Source organism: Camelus bactrianus, chromosome X, assembly GCF_048773025.1.
Source record: "Camelus bactrianus isolate YW-2024 breed Bactrian camel chromosome X, ASM4877302v1, whole genome shotgun sequence".
NCBI lineage: Eukaryota > Metazoa > Chordata > Mammalia > Artiodactyla > Camelidae > Camelus > Camelus bactrianus.
In genome coordinates this window covers 5,109,198-5,125,166 of record NC_133575.1, presented here as the reverse complement: position 1 = coordinate 5,125,166, position 15,969 = coordinate 5,109,198, and the positions used below count along the sequence as shown (strand labels likewise).

At 43.2% G+C, this 15,969-nt stretch overlaps 1 long non-coding RNA gene across 10 annotated transcripts in view; it reads right to left on the bottom strand.

Moving 5' to 3' along the window:
- The window catches only part of LOC105075977 (uncharacterized), a 482,457-nt gene that overhangs the window by 168,567 nt on the left and 297,921 nt on the right, over window positions 1-15,969 (bottom strand). For all 10 annotated transcript variants that reach the window (XR_012504620.1, XR_012504616.1, XR_012504618.1 and 7 more), the window contains one exon: window positions 11,485-11,597. This is a non-coding gene — a long non-coding RNA (uncharacterized LOC105075977). The remainder of the gene's footprint in view (window positions 1-11,484; window positions 11,598-15,969) is intronic.

The window sequence follows — 15,969 nt, the reverse complement described above, 5'->3', positions numbered from 1 at the left end:
TCAGGAGCGCCCTTCAGGGGGTTCCACCGGGTTTTTAAGGCACATGAACTGCTTTAGCATAGTGTGCTCCTTGTAAAGAGGATTATTCCTTTGAATCACACAGTCAGCTTCTGACTGGGCAGCTTGAGCTCAGATTTCCCTGCGCTGTGTCCATAAGACGCCTGCACCTTGATCAAGATGGGTTGTTGTGAGATTAGTCTTGGTTCTTGGAACAAGAGGACCATACCTTGATGGTCCATGTCTACATAATCACGAGAGTCTTTACACTTCCTTTGCCTGCTTAAGAAAAGTCCCTCCTTAACTTTTAACAATTCCTGTGAACACTTTTTATTTTACAAAAATGTAAAGTAGTTTTCTTCATCTTACATTACATTTTTTTTGAAACAGGAAACAAAAGCAACACTAAAAGAAAGTCTTTTCTGAAAGATTTGTTTTAGGTAAAATTATCATCACCTCTAATTGACCGTATTTGAATGAAGTAAGCTTTCTGTTCCTTGATGGGCATATTTGAAACAAATACATTTCTTTTTAACTTTATTCCCACATCAATACATGTAAATCACATGTATGGTATATTAAAATATATAATTGCATTTAAAGTATTTATTTAAAAGAGGGAGACTATGAATTGCAGAGATGTAGTTTTTATTTTAATGGAAATTTCTTAACCCAAAGTAATTTCTTAACCCAGAGTGATGCCATGTCTGGACTGAGAATTAGGTTTTAGAGAGAGTGGGAAACACCTTTGTACACCACAGAGTGCCACTGGACAGGAACTTGGAGGTTGAACAGGTTTTCTAAACTCATGAAGTTAGATGTGCCAGAATCTGCCCATGTTTAGAAAAAGAGAAGGGGAAAAGAGAGAGAGTTGGGGCAGTCAGCATCCCCTCATTTCAAATACAGACGCTCCTAAACTAATCAACAGACCTATCTAACTGTGGAACTGATGGAATAACCATGTGCCCTGCACTGTTTTAGATCCTTTCACCTTTTATTCACTGCCCTAATCGATTCAGCTGTTCAGCAATGACCAGCCCCTTGCCCTCAGAGGGAGGGGGCAGATTTGGCCCCGTCCCTGGGAACTTCACTACCTCATGAGGCGGTACAGCAGCAGCAAGCTGTAGGTTCACGTCTGCCAGACACATACACACGTGCCCGCGAGCCAGCACAAACCCGTCAGACGGCCTGGCCCAGCAGCCCAGGGGAAGCCCCGCTTTCTGCTCTTAGGTTCTCTGAGGAGCACACCTTTGCTTCAAACGTGCACCTCCACCCACACGTCACGGCCTCGGGGCAGAATTCCGCTGGGAAGCAGATGTCACAGAAACACCCGTCTTCCCACCCAAGCACTGAACGCAGGCCTCGGGCGCCGTGCTGGCCAGGGGCAGGTGGGCCTGCCCGTGCTCTCTGGACCAGCGCCGTTCATTCCATGCCATGTGTATTTTCTATTGTTGTTTCTAACAGCGTTGATGTTATTTAACAAGTTAACTGGTACAGCTTTCAACAGCGAAGCTTAGGTGCTAAGTAACCACCCCTGGACTGGGGACTCTTGATCGGGGACCTTCCTGTTGAAAACCATCCCTGAACTGTGACTTCCTGACACAAGCCCTTCAGCTGTTAGTTACCGTCTCCTGCGGTGTACTGTGGGGAATATTTGCACACCCACAAGTATATCAACTGGACTGCAATTTTTTTTAGCAGAAAATTACACGCAAAATAGGGCTTCACAATAAAGACACAGCCCTAATAGTCAAGTGGGAATTCTCTATTTCTACAAACAGGTGATTTTAAGTAGCATTCGGAGTTGCCAGATCAAGACGGCAGAATAGGAGGACATGGAGCTCATCTCCTCCCACAGATACATCAAAAATGCATCTACTTGTGGAACAGTTCTTACAGAGTACCCGCTGAACACTGGCAGACGATGTCATAAAACCAAAAATGCAAGAAAGTTCACCGGGTAACCAGGCAGGAGGATGAAAGGAGGGAAAAGGAACTGGGATGGGACCTGCGCCCCTAGGAGGGGGCTGCGAAAGAGGGAAGGTTCCCGCATCCTGGGGACTCCTTCACTGGTGGGTAGATCAGCCAGGACAGAAAGGGAGCCTCAGAGGCTCAGAGGAGAATGCAGCCGCCAGTGCGCAGCAGGCAGAACAGGGCCAGACCAGCACAGGTGGGCCTGGCCACCTCGCTGCACTCCCTAGCCTGAGCAGCACGCCTGCTGTGCGTGCAGAGGCTGGGAGCTGAAACGTGGGTTTTAGAGGACAGACCTGGGGGAAGACCGAGGGCGTGTGCAGGCAGGAGGCCAGATGTGCCACTGAAGCTCCACTGCTAACCCGAGTGCTCGAAGGGAGAGGTGGAGCGGCCACAGCGGCCCCGCTCTCTGGGAGCTCACAGCAGGCGTGGCTCCGCTCTGCAGGTTCTGGGAGTGCTGACGCTCAGGCAGGCTGCCCACATGTGGAGGCCGAATACAAGCCGATCCCCAGGGGCTGCATGACTGTGGAAGTGGAGCTGAAATCTGCGTGTCCCCGTGGCTCAGTGATTTGTAGGCTTGTGTGCTGCTGGCGAATTTGTAAACTCAGTGCCTGCGGGACATCCGAGTGGATTACTGGTGTGTCCGTGGCTGAGGCAGGTGAGGGGCAGGCTGTGAGAGTGCACGTGCGCAGAGGCACGGCTGGGGCGGCGGCTGACCCCACAGCCCCCATGGCAGGCGCGAGCGCACGACCACGGCAGTGCTGACACCCGACCGCGGGGTCCCACACCAGCGGATCTGCACTAGCAGCTCTGCGAGCACAGAGGCTGAGGGACACCCAGGCCAGCTGCCTGAATTCCCAGGGCTGACGTGAAGCCAAGGGCAGCAACAGAAACGGTGCACTCTGTGAGCCCATACAACAGGTGACAGGCAACACCACAGAGCACACTTTCCAGGAGACAGGGGAATACTCAGGGGCTCCTCTCCAAGTGCGAGCACCCCAGTCCTGTCCAGTTCCCACCACGGTTCAGAAACGGATCTGGGGGCCTCTACTCCAACAACAGGAGAGCAGACCCAGCGCCCGACAGGGCTATGACAACCACAGAGCACAGAGGTGGCTCCACTCAACGTCCAGTGTGGGCTCTGGTCACCGCAACACCAACCACACCTCCTACCAAGGGGATAACAGCCAGCACACAAAGAGGAGAGGTGTGGCAGGCTCCCGCGCTACAAACAGCCCTTACACCAAAAATACTAGACTCACGGAGCCTATGCAGGGGGACATTCACATAAAAATAGCCCTTCAAGACGAGAGTAGATAACTGTTTCTCCTAAACTCATAAAGTCTGAGAACTATAAGTAAAATGAAGAAGTAGAGGAAAGACTCCTAGATAAAAGACCAAGAGAATTCTCCTGAAAGAACAAACAATGAAAGCCATCTCCAGTTTACCATTTCCCAAATTCAAAAAGGAGATAATGAAAATACTGAAGGAATTCAGAAAGCTTATTGTAGAAATGAAGATTACTATCAAAAGGAAATAGAAACTATAAAGAGGAGCCAATTAAAATTAGAAAACTCATTTGCCCAGATAAAGACTCAGTTAAAGGCAATAAACAGCAAACTGAATTATGCAGAAGAACAAAAAAGTGATCTGCAAGATAAAATAACGGAAATCACCCAATCAGAACAACAGACAGAAAGACCGATGAAAATAAAGAAAGCACTATACGAGATCTACAGGATAATATAAAGTGCCCCAGTCTATGCATAATAGGGGTCCCAGAAGGAGAAGAAAGAGGTAAGAGGACTGAAAATGTATTGGAGGAAATTATGCCTGAAAAGTTCCCAAACCTGAAGAAGGAAAGAGGTATCCAGATAAAGGAAGCATGGAGGGTCTCAAACAAGATGAACCCAAACAGACCTACACCAAGACATTTAATTAAAATGACAAAAGGTAAAGATAGAGAGGATTCTAAAGGCAGCAAGAGAAAAACAAAGCGTTCATTACAAGGGAACCTCCTTGAAGCTATCAGTTGATTTCTTTACAGAAACACTGCAGGCCAGAAGGGAGTAGCACGAGATATTAAAGTCCTGAAAGAGAAAGTCCTGCAACCTAAGATTCTCTACCCAGCAAGATTATTATTTACAATCGAAGGAGAAATAAAGAATTTCTCAGACAAGCAAAAACTAAAAGAATACAGCAATACTAAGCTTCTTCCAAAAGAAATATTGAAAGGTCTTCTCTAAACAGCAAAGATGTAAGAATCTATAAAAAAGAGAAAATCACAAGTGGAAAGTAGTAATCCAGTATACAGATTAAAAAAAACCAAAAATTTTGGGGAAAGCAGTGGTGACTACAATGAAGTAAAAGGATAAACATCAAGATATAAGAGGATATCAAAATCATAAAATGTGGGGGAGAAGAGTAAGAAAATGTTTTTTTTTTTTTCAGAATGTGTTTGAGTCTATAATGACCACCAGTCTAAAGCAAAGAGATATAGTAATTGGTTAACACACCTGAAAAAGAGGGTAACCACAAATCACAACATACAACAGATTCACAAAAACCAAAAAGAAGAGAATACAACCATAGTAGAAAAGAAAATCAACAAACCACAAAAGGAAGAATGGACAGAAAAAGAAAGGAACAAAGAAGAAATACAAAATCATCTGGAAACCAAGGTTTAAAATGGCAATAAATACCTATCTATCAATAATTACCTTAAATGTCAATGGACTAAATGCTCCAATCAAAAGACAGAGTGGCAGATTGGATAACAAAACAAGAGCCCACAATATGCTGCCTTCAAGAGACTCACTTCAGGGCAAAGGACGCACACATATTGAAAGTGAAGAAATGGAAAAAAATACTTCACGAAGATGGAAATGACAAGAAAGTAGGGGTAGCAATATTCTTATCTGACAAAATAGACTTTAAAACAAAGGCCATAAAGAAAGATAAAGAAGGACACTAAGTAAATGATAAAAAGATCAATGTAAGAAGAGGATATTACACTTGCTAACATATATGCACCCCATAAAGGAGCATGTAAATCCATAAAGCAAATACAAACAGACATAAAGGCAGACACTGACAGAAATGTGATAATAGCAGGAGACTTTTAACACCCTACTCACATCAATGGACAGATCTTCCAGACAAAAAATAAGACAACAAAGATTCTAAATAATCTAACAGAATGGTTAGATTTAATTAACATTTTCAGGATATTTCATCTAAAAAACCCAGAATACACACTGTTTTCAAGTGCACAGGAAACATTCTCTAGGCTTGACCACATATTCAGTCATAAAACAAACTTCAAAAATTTTAAGAGGATAAAATTATTTCAAGCATCTTTTCTGACCACAATGGCATGAAACTAGAAATCCATTCACAGAAAGTTAAGTGGGGGAAAAAAAAAAAAAGTTACATGGAAACTGAACAACATGCTACTAAGAAACCAATGGATCATCAATGAAAACAAAGAGGAAATTAAAAAATACTTTCAGACAAACGACAATAAAAACACAGCCACACAAAATCTACAGGATGCAGTGTAGGAAAAGCAGTCCTAAGAGGGAAATTCACAGTGATACAGGTCTTCCTCAAAAACCAGGTCTCAAATGAACAACCTAACCTATTGCCTAAAAGCATTAGAAAAAAGAATAACAGCAAAATCTAAAGTCAGCAGAAGGAAAAAATAATAAAGATCAGAAAGGAAATAAATAAAACAGAGATTAAAAAACAATAGAAAAAAAAAATCAATAGAACCAAGAGCTGGTCCTCTGAAAGGGTAAACAACATCCACAAACCTCTGGCCAGGTTCACCAAGAGGGAAAGAGAGGACCCAAATAAACAAAATAAGAAGTGAAAGAGGAGAAATAACAACTGATACCATGGAAATACAAAAAACCGTAAGAGAATACTGTGAACAATTATATACCAACAAATTGGACAACCTAGAAGAAGCAGACAAGTTTTGAGAAACATACAGTCCATCAAGACTGAATCAAGAAGATAATCTGAACAGACTGATCACTAGTGCTGAAACAGAATCTGTAATAATAATAATAATAAAAACTCCCTGCAAACAAAAGTCCAGAATTAAATGGCTTCACTGAGGAATTCTACAAAACATGTAAAAGAAGAACTTATACCAATCCTTCTCAAACTTTTCCCAAAAAATGAAGAGGAGGGAACACCCCCAAAGCCATTCTATGCCACCATCACTCTGATACCAAAACCAAAGACACTACAAAAAAAAAAAAATATATATATATATGTATATCTATATCTATATCTATATATCTATATATATATATATATATCAATCAATCCAACAATACATAAAAAAGATCATACACCATAATCAAGTGAGATTCATCCCAGGGTCACAAGGATGGTTCAACATATGCAAATCAATCAATGTGATGTTCTACATCAACAACAAAAAAAGTCAAAAACCACACAGTTATTTCAATAGATGCAGAGAAAGCCTTTGATAAAATGTAACATCCATTCATGATCAAAATTCTCACCAAAATGGGTACAGAGGGAATATGTCTCAACATAATAAAAGCTATGTATGACAAAGCCACAGCCAACATAATACTCAATGGTGAAGAGCTGAAAGGCTTCCTGCTAAATTCAGAAACAAGACAAGGATGCTCTCTGTCACCACTTCTATTCAACATAGTATTAGAAGCCCTAGGCACAGAAATCAGACAAGAGGAAAATAAAGTAGAAGAGATCCAAATTGGAAGATAAGAGGTACAGTTGTCATTATATACAGACGGCATGATACTATATATAGAAAATTCTAAAGACTCCACACAAAAATTCCTAGAACTGATAAACCAATTCAGCAAGGTAGCAGGATACAAGATTAACAAGCAGAAATCTGTTGCATTTCTTTACAATGACAGTGAAATATTAGAAAATGAAAGTTAAAAAACAATCTCTTTTAAAATCACATCAAAAAAAAAAAATAATAAAATACTAGGAATAAACCTAACCAAGGAGGTGAAAGACAATATATGCTGAGAACTATAAAACAGTGATAAAGGAAACTGAAGATGACTCAAAGAAATGGAAAGATATCTCATGTTCATGGAATGGAAGCATATTATTAAAATGGCCATACTACCCAAATAAATCTACAAATTTAATGTGATCACCCTCAATTATCTCCATCACATTAACACAGAACCAGAACAAGTAATCCCAAAATTTTTGTGAAACCATAAAAGGCCCAGAATTGCTAAAGTAATCCTGAGGAAGAACAACAAAGCTGGAGACATAACCTCCCAGACTTCAGACAATCCTACAGAGTTACAGTAATCAAAGCAGTGTGGTACTGGCACCAAAACAGACATATGGATCAATGGAACAGAACAGGGAGTCCAGAAATAAACCTGCAGACCTATGGTCAATTAATCTTATACAAAGGAGGCAAGAATATACGATGGAGAAAAGACACTCTCTTCAGCAGTGGTGTTGGGAAAGCTGGACAGCCGCATATAAATCAATGAAGTCAGAACACTTCCTCACACGATACAAATAAACTGCATATGGCTTAAAGATTTAAATAGAAGACAGGATACCATAAAGCTCCTAGATGAGAACATAGAGAAAACATTTTTGGACATAAATTGTACCAGTGTTTTCTCAGGTCAGTCTCCCAAGGCGATAAAAATGAAAGCAAAAATAAACAAATGGCACCTGATGAAATTTATAAGCTTTTACAGCAAAGGAAACCAAAAACAAAATGAAAAGACAACCTATGGTCTGGGAGAAAACATGTGCAAACAATGCAACCAACAAGGGCTTAATTTTCAAAATACACAAACAGCTCATACAACTCAATAGCAAAAAAACGAACAACTCCCTCTCCTCAAATGGTCAGAAGACCTAAACAGACATTTCTCCAAAGAAGACATATCAAGGTCAACAGGCACATGAAAAGACACTAAACATCACTAATTACTAGAGAAATGCAAATCCAAACTACACTGAGGTATCGCCTCACACCAGTCAGAATGGCCATCTTTCAGAAATCCATAAATGACAAATGCTGGAGAGGCTGTGGAGAAAAGGGAACCCTCCTACACTGCTGGTGGGAATGCAGTTTGGTGCAGCCACTGTGGAAAATAGTATGGAGATTCCTCAAAAGACTAGGAATAGACTTGCCATATGACCCAGCAATCCTACTGCTAGGTATATATCTGGGGAAAACTCTAATTCAAAAAGATACATGCACCCCAATGTTCACAGCAGCACTATTTACAATAGTTAAGACATGGAAGAAACCTAAGTGTGCACTGACAGATGACTGGATAAAGAAGTTGTGGTATATTATACAATGGAATACTACTGAGCAATAAAGAATAAAATAATGCCATCTGCTGCAACACGGATGGACCTGGAGATCGTCATTCTAAATGAAGGCAGTCAGAGGAGATGGAAAGAGCATTTTTCAATCAAAAGATTGTAATTGTTTCAACTATTAGGTGTTTTGTGGGGAAAAAAATAAACAGCAATCAGTAATCAGAATTTGTTAAATTCTTGGAATACACTATTCCATTTCTTACTTATTTTACAGAATTTCCCATCCAAGTCTATTCTGGGATTCCCAATGCTATGCTGGTTCTAAGAGCTGAACACTGGAAACAACAGAAATGTCATGGTTAAATAATACATGAGGACGTAACCATAAAATGGTGTGATTTTCCAGCTATGAAACAGAAGGAATCGCTAAAGACAAGGAAGGAGGGTGAGCAAAACATCTGAAGTAAAAATACTCTCAACAACAGTCCACATTTCAGGGGACAGGCAGGAGAGAGACACGGAGAGGGAAGCATCTTGACTTTTCAGTTTCCATCTTTTTACCATTTTGAACTTTCTTACAACGTGTGTGCTACAATGTTTCCAGGTTTCTTTTTAATCCATAATATATTATGACTTTTCCTTCTGTGTTAACCATTTTAGGAGATTCTTCTTTTAAACTGCACTAGAGACGTTTTCCCCCAGACATGTACAATTGTGTCAAGGGCAAGCATGAAAAGAATTTAAAGTAATGTTTAAATATTTAATCCAAGACTAATGGTTGTGGTCAGGACAAAAGGGGAGGGGGAGAGACAGCAAAAAAGAGACTGATGCATGTGAGTTGAGGGGAAAATCACTCATGGAGGCATTGAGACTTCAAACTGGGTGGAATTCCAGGAGAAAAACGTAGTTACCAAATGAAAACATCTAAAAAAGTGGTGTATCTTTCGTAAGGTTGTGTGAGGGAAGAGACAAAGAGCACTTTTCTAATAGGATTAAAACGGCCTGAGAGGGTTTTATCAATTGCCCCTAATTTTACCAGCCTGGGACCTGCCATTCAACTTGCCCTAACGCCCACAGGCACCTCTGAAGTCAGTCAACACAGACACGCACCCTCCCACCCCCGACCCCGACCCCAGCATCAGTACAACCAGGTGCGCAAGCCACGGTCCCCAGGAGGAGCAGGTTTTCCTCTCACACACACGGCTGAAATGCCACATCCTTAAGAGACCTGCAGCCCTGCTCTCCCAAACATGCTTCAGTCCCAAGTTCTCAGTACAGGCGTCCAATGACAGCCGTCTCACCAAGTAGAATTACAAGAGCTTAAAGCAGCAGCATTTGCTAGAACATGGACGGAAAATCAAACCCAGATGAGGTCACCAGGAAGTTTAAATTAGGACGATTCCCTAATAATTTGTTCTCATGCGGCCCCAGGCTGTGTGTGAAACTGAAAATAAAGAATACAAGATCAAGTCGCCCCCGGGCTCGGTTTAACTGCATCCTCTGTTATGTTCCAATTCCTAAACTGTTGTTAGCAAATTAGGTAATGCGTCTGTGTCTGTCAGCAGAGGACTTGGTCACAGTCAACGCCCTCATGAAGAAGGTCATCTAGTGATGAGGGCCTCTTACCAGACAGCAGAGGCGTGTAAAGCTCCCCTGGCTCGGCGAATGCCTCAAGGAATTTTAAAGCCATCTCTCCAATAAGGAACATCAAATACTTCAACAGACAATGGGTTTTTCCCTCTCATTTACTGAGGCAGATAAATCACCTTGAAAGGAAACGGGCCTGGTTACCTCATTATTTCTAATAGGTTTGCAGAGAGGGAAAAACCGCAGCCTTCCAAACAGACACTTCCTCCACTTCTGCACGAGAAGGAAGGGGCACAATTCAGAGATCCCGCGTCCTGGGCCTTGAGGGCTACTGGTGTCAAAGTCTGTGTTCCCTTCACGACTGATGCCCCTGGCGGGACGGGGTGGACTCACTGGGTGTCAAGCAAACCTTTCAATTTCTTTCCTTGCGCATGCTAGGAAATGCAGACAACAGAATGAACGCAGGGGTACGGCTTAAACAGCCACAACCTTTCTTTCTTTTTCTTTTTCTTTTTTTTTTTTTTTGGTATTTGATTGAATGTGGTTCTGAACAACAAATACTGACACTGCACTCACAGGACTAAAAACAACTCTCTAGATCAGTGATTCTCAAAATGCAGCACCAGTATCACCTGGGGACCTTCCGCAAATGGAAATTATTGTGCCCCATGGAGACTGACCTACGGAATCAGGAATTCGGGGTGGGGCCCGGCTCTCCCCGTCAGCAGAGCCTCTACATGGGTCTGGTGTGCAGTGAGGGGTCGGAGCCGCCGCCCCGCGTGCTAACCAGGATTGGCAGCATTCTTTGAACAAGAACCCTCCACTGTAGTGTATCTGCAGTGACAGACAGGACCACGTTGGTATTCATATGGCCTAGTTAACTCATTTTCTCTTAGAAAAACTTCTGTTTTCCAATCACGGTTAACGGACCGACTGACTCAGAAGTGGAGATACGCTTGCGGTTACCTAGTAATACCAACGTGCGAGAGTCTACACAACCTTCTCTGCTTTGGAGGCTTGTCTGAAGAACTCACAAAATGGGTCCTCAGCTAAAAAGGCTGGCACTGCCTCGGGAAAATAGCGCGTGGTCCCTGTTGATAGGGGCACACGGCACGTAAGCCATGCTAAATGCTGGGCATCAATCACGTACACCTCAAAAGGCCTGTGACACGGGTCCTCATGTTATCTGCCTCAGACACAGAACAACCCAGCTTCCAAGAGGTTGACTGTCTCACCCTGGGCACAAGGCCGGCAAATCCGGTCTCAGACATCAGGCTGTAAAGGCCACGCCTTTCCCCTCATTCATGAGCAGAACGACCGTCATGCTCTTCCTAGTTACAGGTGACAATTCTTTTTAACCTCCCTTCAACTGTTTTGCCAGAAACAGGCTTTACTGTCCATATTCTGATTGAAAGCTGTGAAGCTAAACCCCTCTGGCCAGAATCACAACCCAGCACCGTGGCAGTCATCCAGGGTCCGATTATGTGTGGGAAGAGGGACTGTCAGCTAGGACAGAGGACCTGGGGGGTGACAACAGACTGGGAGAGCGGCCTCCCTCGAGTGCAATCAGGACAATATTTCTAGACCCACATCACCCACCTTTCACTCTTCTAAGCACGGTTCCGCCCCAAAAGTGGCTCCGGTTAGAGGTGGTGTCCACTCTAAGATGTCACTTTTCATAAATCGTCAGCCAGCACCTTCGTCTCCAGGACCTACCAGTAAAAAGAGAGACATTACATGTATTGTGGAAGGATGAAAAGGCACTCAAGAATTATAATAGTTAATAAAGAATTAAATGGGTTCAAAAGGTGGAATGCAAGATCCTTGTAGACACACTGAATTCCACGGTTGACATTAAAACTTTTCGAGAGTTTATATTTAAACTATATAGTATAAAGGAACAGAGGTTATGTTTCAGCTAGCATGTGTCTGCGTGCACGTGTGTGTGTGTGTATTTTGTGCAAGAGGAGATCCAGCCAAAACATACATCCCCAGGAATAGTGGGCTTTTGTGTCTCGGTGTTCGCGGTATGCTAAAAGAAGCTTGAGTCCCTGCTTTCAACTTCATCTGCATGGATTTTATTTTTCTGGATTTAACAGCAATCCCTACGGCCTGGGAAGGGTTTCCTGGCGAGGTGGGTCGGGGCCGTCTGTATGTTTCACCTGGACTGTTCCACCCTCACCTCACGCAGTCTACCCCCCTGCCCTGAGGTCAGAGTAAACCTATTAAAATGTAAGTCAGATCTTATTCCCTCTCTGCTCAGATCCTCCCAGTGACTTCTAGCTAGTTCAGTGGGAACAGAGGAGCCCCCAGCCCCGCCCGGTCTGGCCCTCCACACCCCACCTTGTTCTCGCCACCATCCTGACTTGCCTACTTCCTGGAAAACTTCACATCGCTCAGCCCCCACTTCCCTAACCTTCAGGACCCTCTAACCAGCCTGCTTCTATTTCTACAGCTCTCCTCACTACCAGATACACCACATCTTCATTTGTCCGTTTCTGCCCCCACAATGAAGTATCTAGAACCCCGGACTTGCTGGGGAGCATGGTGAACAGGGCCATGCCCTTCCCAGGCTCTCAGTCAGTATCTGTGCCACGAGTGAACAGCCAGCGAGACACAGACCAGCAAGGAGGGAACCTCAGTAGACAAACCACACAAATCCCACCCATGTGGTCCCCCCAGAACGGTGGCCCACAGACTCCAGCGTGTATCTCCCTGGAGCTGGTTCTCATGAGGAGCAGATTAAACACCTCCCGCCTATTCATCCCCGGCAGGAGGGACACAGCCCTTCCCCGAAGGGCTGGCCCATGTCCAACAGCAAACACACCTGCCATCTTAACTTCCTGTCCCAGGTTCTAGTTTCCATAACTGCCTCCCCTCCTCCTTCCTGGTCCTCAGATCTCTAGTAATACAACCTGCACGGCTGAGATGGAGGGGGCAAGGTGCCTTCATGAGACCTTCAACCTCTACTTCACATTCTGCAAAGTCTTTTCATCTTTCCTCCTCTGTGACTAGGTATGGCCTGTACTCACCGGCAGGAGCTAAGATGTTGAACTGTCACCAGGAATTTGAGAAAGAAATGTATTTCCCATGTTTTCTTTGGCATGGGTCACAGCAGAGTTTCAAGCAACTTTCTTTACATTACATGAATTACATGATTTCACAATTCTAAGAGGCTCTAAGTTTATCTAAAGAACGGTGTCCACAGACAATGAGAGAATGGCCAAGGGCAACGAGTGTGGGACTGAGAGTAAAGGCTGAAAAGGACATTTGAAGTGTGTACAGTTATGCACAGTCATCTGATTAAAACTCAGTGCCCTGAACAATGGACTTACTGCTAATTATTTTATTTCTGGTTTGAAAACAGATTGAGGAGCCAATCTGAAGTTCTGGCGACACATTCTCCTGCCCAGAACTACCAACTGGTTTAAGCAATTTCGATACAAAATTGATTTAAGGAGAGTGACGTAAGGATGTTTCGACCTCACTGAAGTATCCTGGGGGTGTCCTCTCACCTCTGTGAGTCTCACTGGCCTCATCTACAAGAGGAACCCTTGACTGGACTGGCTGTCGCTCCCTTGCGTACGTCCTTCCACTTTATTGTGTGTCCACCAAGCCCGGGGCCTCAGTGCAAGAACCACCCTGTCTACGGCAGTTTACACAAGTTTCAGAAGGTCTCCTGTGACCATGGGACAGGTACCCCTTTGCAGATCACTCCATCAGAAGGAAAAGCAAATTCTCAGCCAACAAGCCAGGACAGCTGCACACCCACGATGTCAGCTGTAAACTGCGTGGCAAAATGGGTCACACAACGACATTAAGCCATGGGCTTAACAACATTGTTAAACCCACGTTTTACCCATGGCGTATTGAACTTTTTGGATTTTGACTCCAGCATTTCAAACAGAAGGGTCCTCCTCCTGTACATTTCCTTCTGAAATCACTGATGGTCCCTGATGGTCACTGAATGTTCACCAGAGCCGCCTGCTGAAAACTTCACTGAGCTTTGCAACACCCGTCAGCTTCCGAGCTGCTCGGTGAGTCTTGCCAAAGCAAGCAGTGATTTAATACATCATTAACAAATGAAGTATTTTCCAAAACAGGGATTTCACTTCAGTGCTCTCTCAGAGTGGGGGTTTCCCTTTGCTAATACAAAATCATCCCACACAATGCAGCGTATGCCCCATGAGACACAGAAGGCCAGTCAGCTCCCTCAGCAACGCACTTTCAGATGCCAGCTTCCCTCTGCCCATAGTGGATGCTTCTCTCACCCACCAGCAGAGCCTTCTCTGCGAGGAAACCTGCCTGCACACCTCACTCTGACACTTAACTTTGTTGTTAACATGACAGAGGCTGTAATCACTTATCTAACTGATGACGAAAAAGAAAAACCTTTCGGTCAGAAGTTACCTTAAGGCTATGGTGATGAGGTAAAATTATGATATCTGAACACAAGATGTCTCTGGGGATAATTTCTCCTATAAAACACACCCCTGCTCCTTTATGCACCTCAAAAGCTGTGGTTCTGTCTCGACGAAGGAAGAGTTTGCTCCTTCCTCACCTTGGGTGCATGTGGCAATACCCAGAGAAAGTTTCTGTTGTCAAAACGGGGCAATGGAAATGCTACTGGCATCTCGGGAGTAGCAGCTGAGGACGCTGCTTACCATCCTCTACTGGACTGGGCAGCCCCAGCACAGCAGGTTTATCCGGCCCCAAGCGTCACCAGTGCCCACATTCTGAATGCCTCAGTAAAGGAGAGAAAGACAAAATTCGCCTTTCAGTAAAGCTTTTGGTGGCTTATTCCATCAGTATTTTTTTTTTTTTTTTTTAGTATCTTGGATCTTCTCAATTATTTTATAATTTCGTATTTTTAGTAGTCAAGTTCGCATCTAACTAGCTCCAGCCCAAATCCCCAGGCCTGGTAGTGGGATGCCTGCTTTGCTGATGCTGATCAACACGCTGACACCGACGGTGAGTCCACTGCCGTGACTAAAGCTCTACTTCTAGGAAAATTAACACCTCCTGCTCCAGCACCGGTCGAAACGTCCCTTCCTTGTCTGAGTGAACTCATATCTACTGCACGGACTCATGGATGAGTGGCGATCCAACCACACATAAAGGAGCCAATGAAAGTGCACTCCTTTTATTTTTAAATCATTCTACTTTCTGCTAACGACAGGAAGTCACTTGGCTTGGACCTGAGCCTGAAACTCTAACGTCACTTGCTACGGTCCTCTAAAAATGCAAACGTAAGACAAGGTTATTTTTACTTGTTGAAGGAAGGAAGGAACACTTCCTCAGACTGCACTCTTAGGACATTTCTTTCTCTTCTGTTATTTGAGTGGGGTCATAATTCCTGAGGGAACAAGTCACGATACTGCTTTTTTGTTGAATGTCCGCTGCACTTTCTGAGAATTAGTAAACCATACTGAAGGTTTCTTCCTGCTACGAAAGCAGCTCCTGTTCACTGACTGCATGAAATCAAGCTTAGGAAAAAATGAAAAAGACAAAATGGAATTTATTTCTACAAACTTCCAGCAATCAATTTGTTTTCCTGTTTCAAACCACTTTAACTTCTACCTACAAAAATCTGTTTTAATTAGTTTAATATGTGGGATAAAGAGAGAAATTTTAGTCAAATGTATAGACATATAGGGTGACCCTAAATAAAGAAGTGTTTTGTTTTTTGCTTATTTACTTTTTATTGAATAGGGTTGACTTACAATGTTGTGTTAAGTTTCTGGTATACAGCAAAGTGATTCTGTTATATATATAAATATATATATTCACTTTCGTATTATTTTCCACTATGATCTATTACAAGGCATTGAACAGCTCCCTGTGCTACACAGTAGGTCTTTGTTGTTTATCTGTTTTATATATAGTAGTTTGCATCTCCTAATCCCAAACTCCTAATTCATCCTTCCCTTTTGGTAACCATAAGTTTGCTTTCTTTGTCTGTGAGTCTGTTTCTGTTTTGTAAATAAATTCATTTGTATCTTTTTTTTTTTTTTGAAGATTCCACATATAAGTGATATCATATGATATTTGTCCTTCTCTTTTTGACTTACTTTACTTAGTATG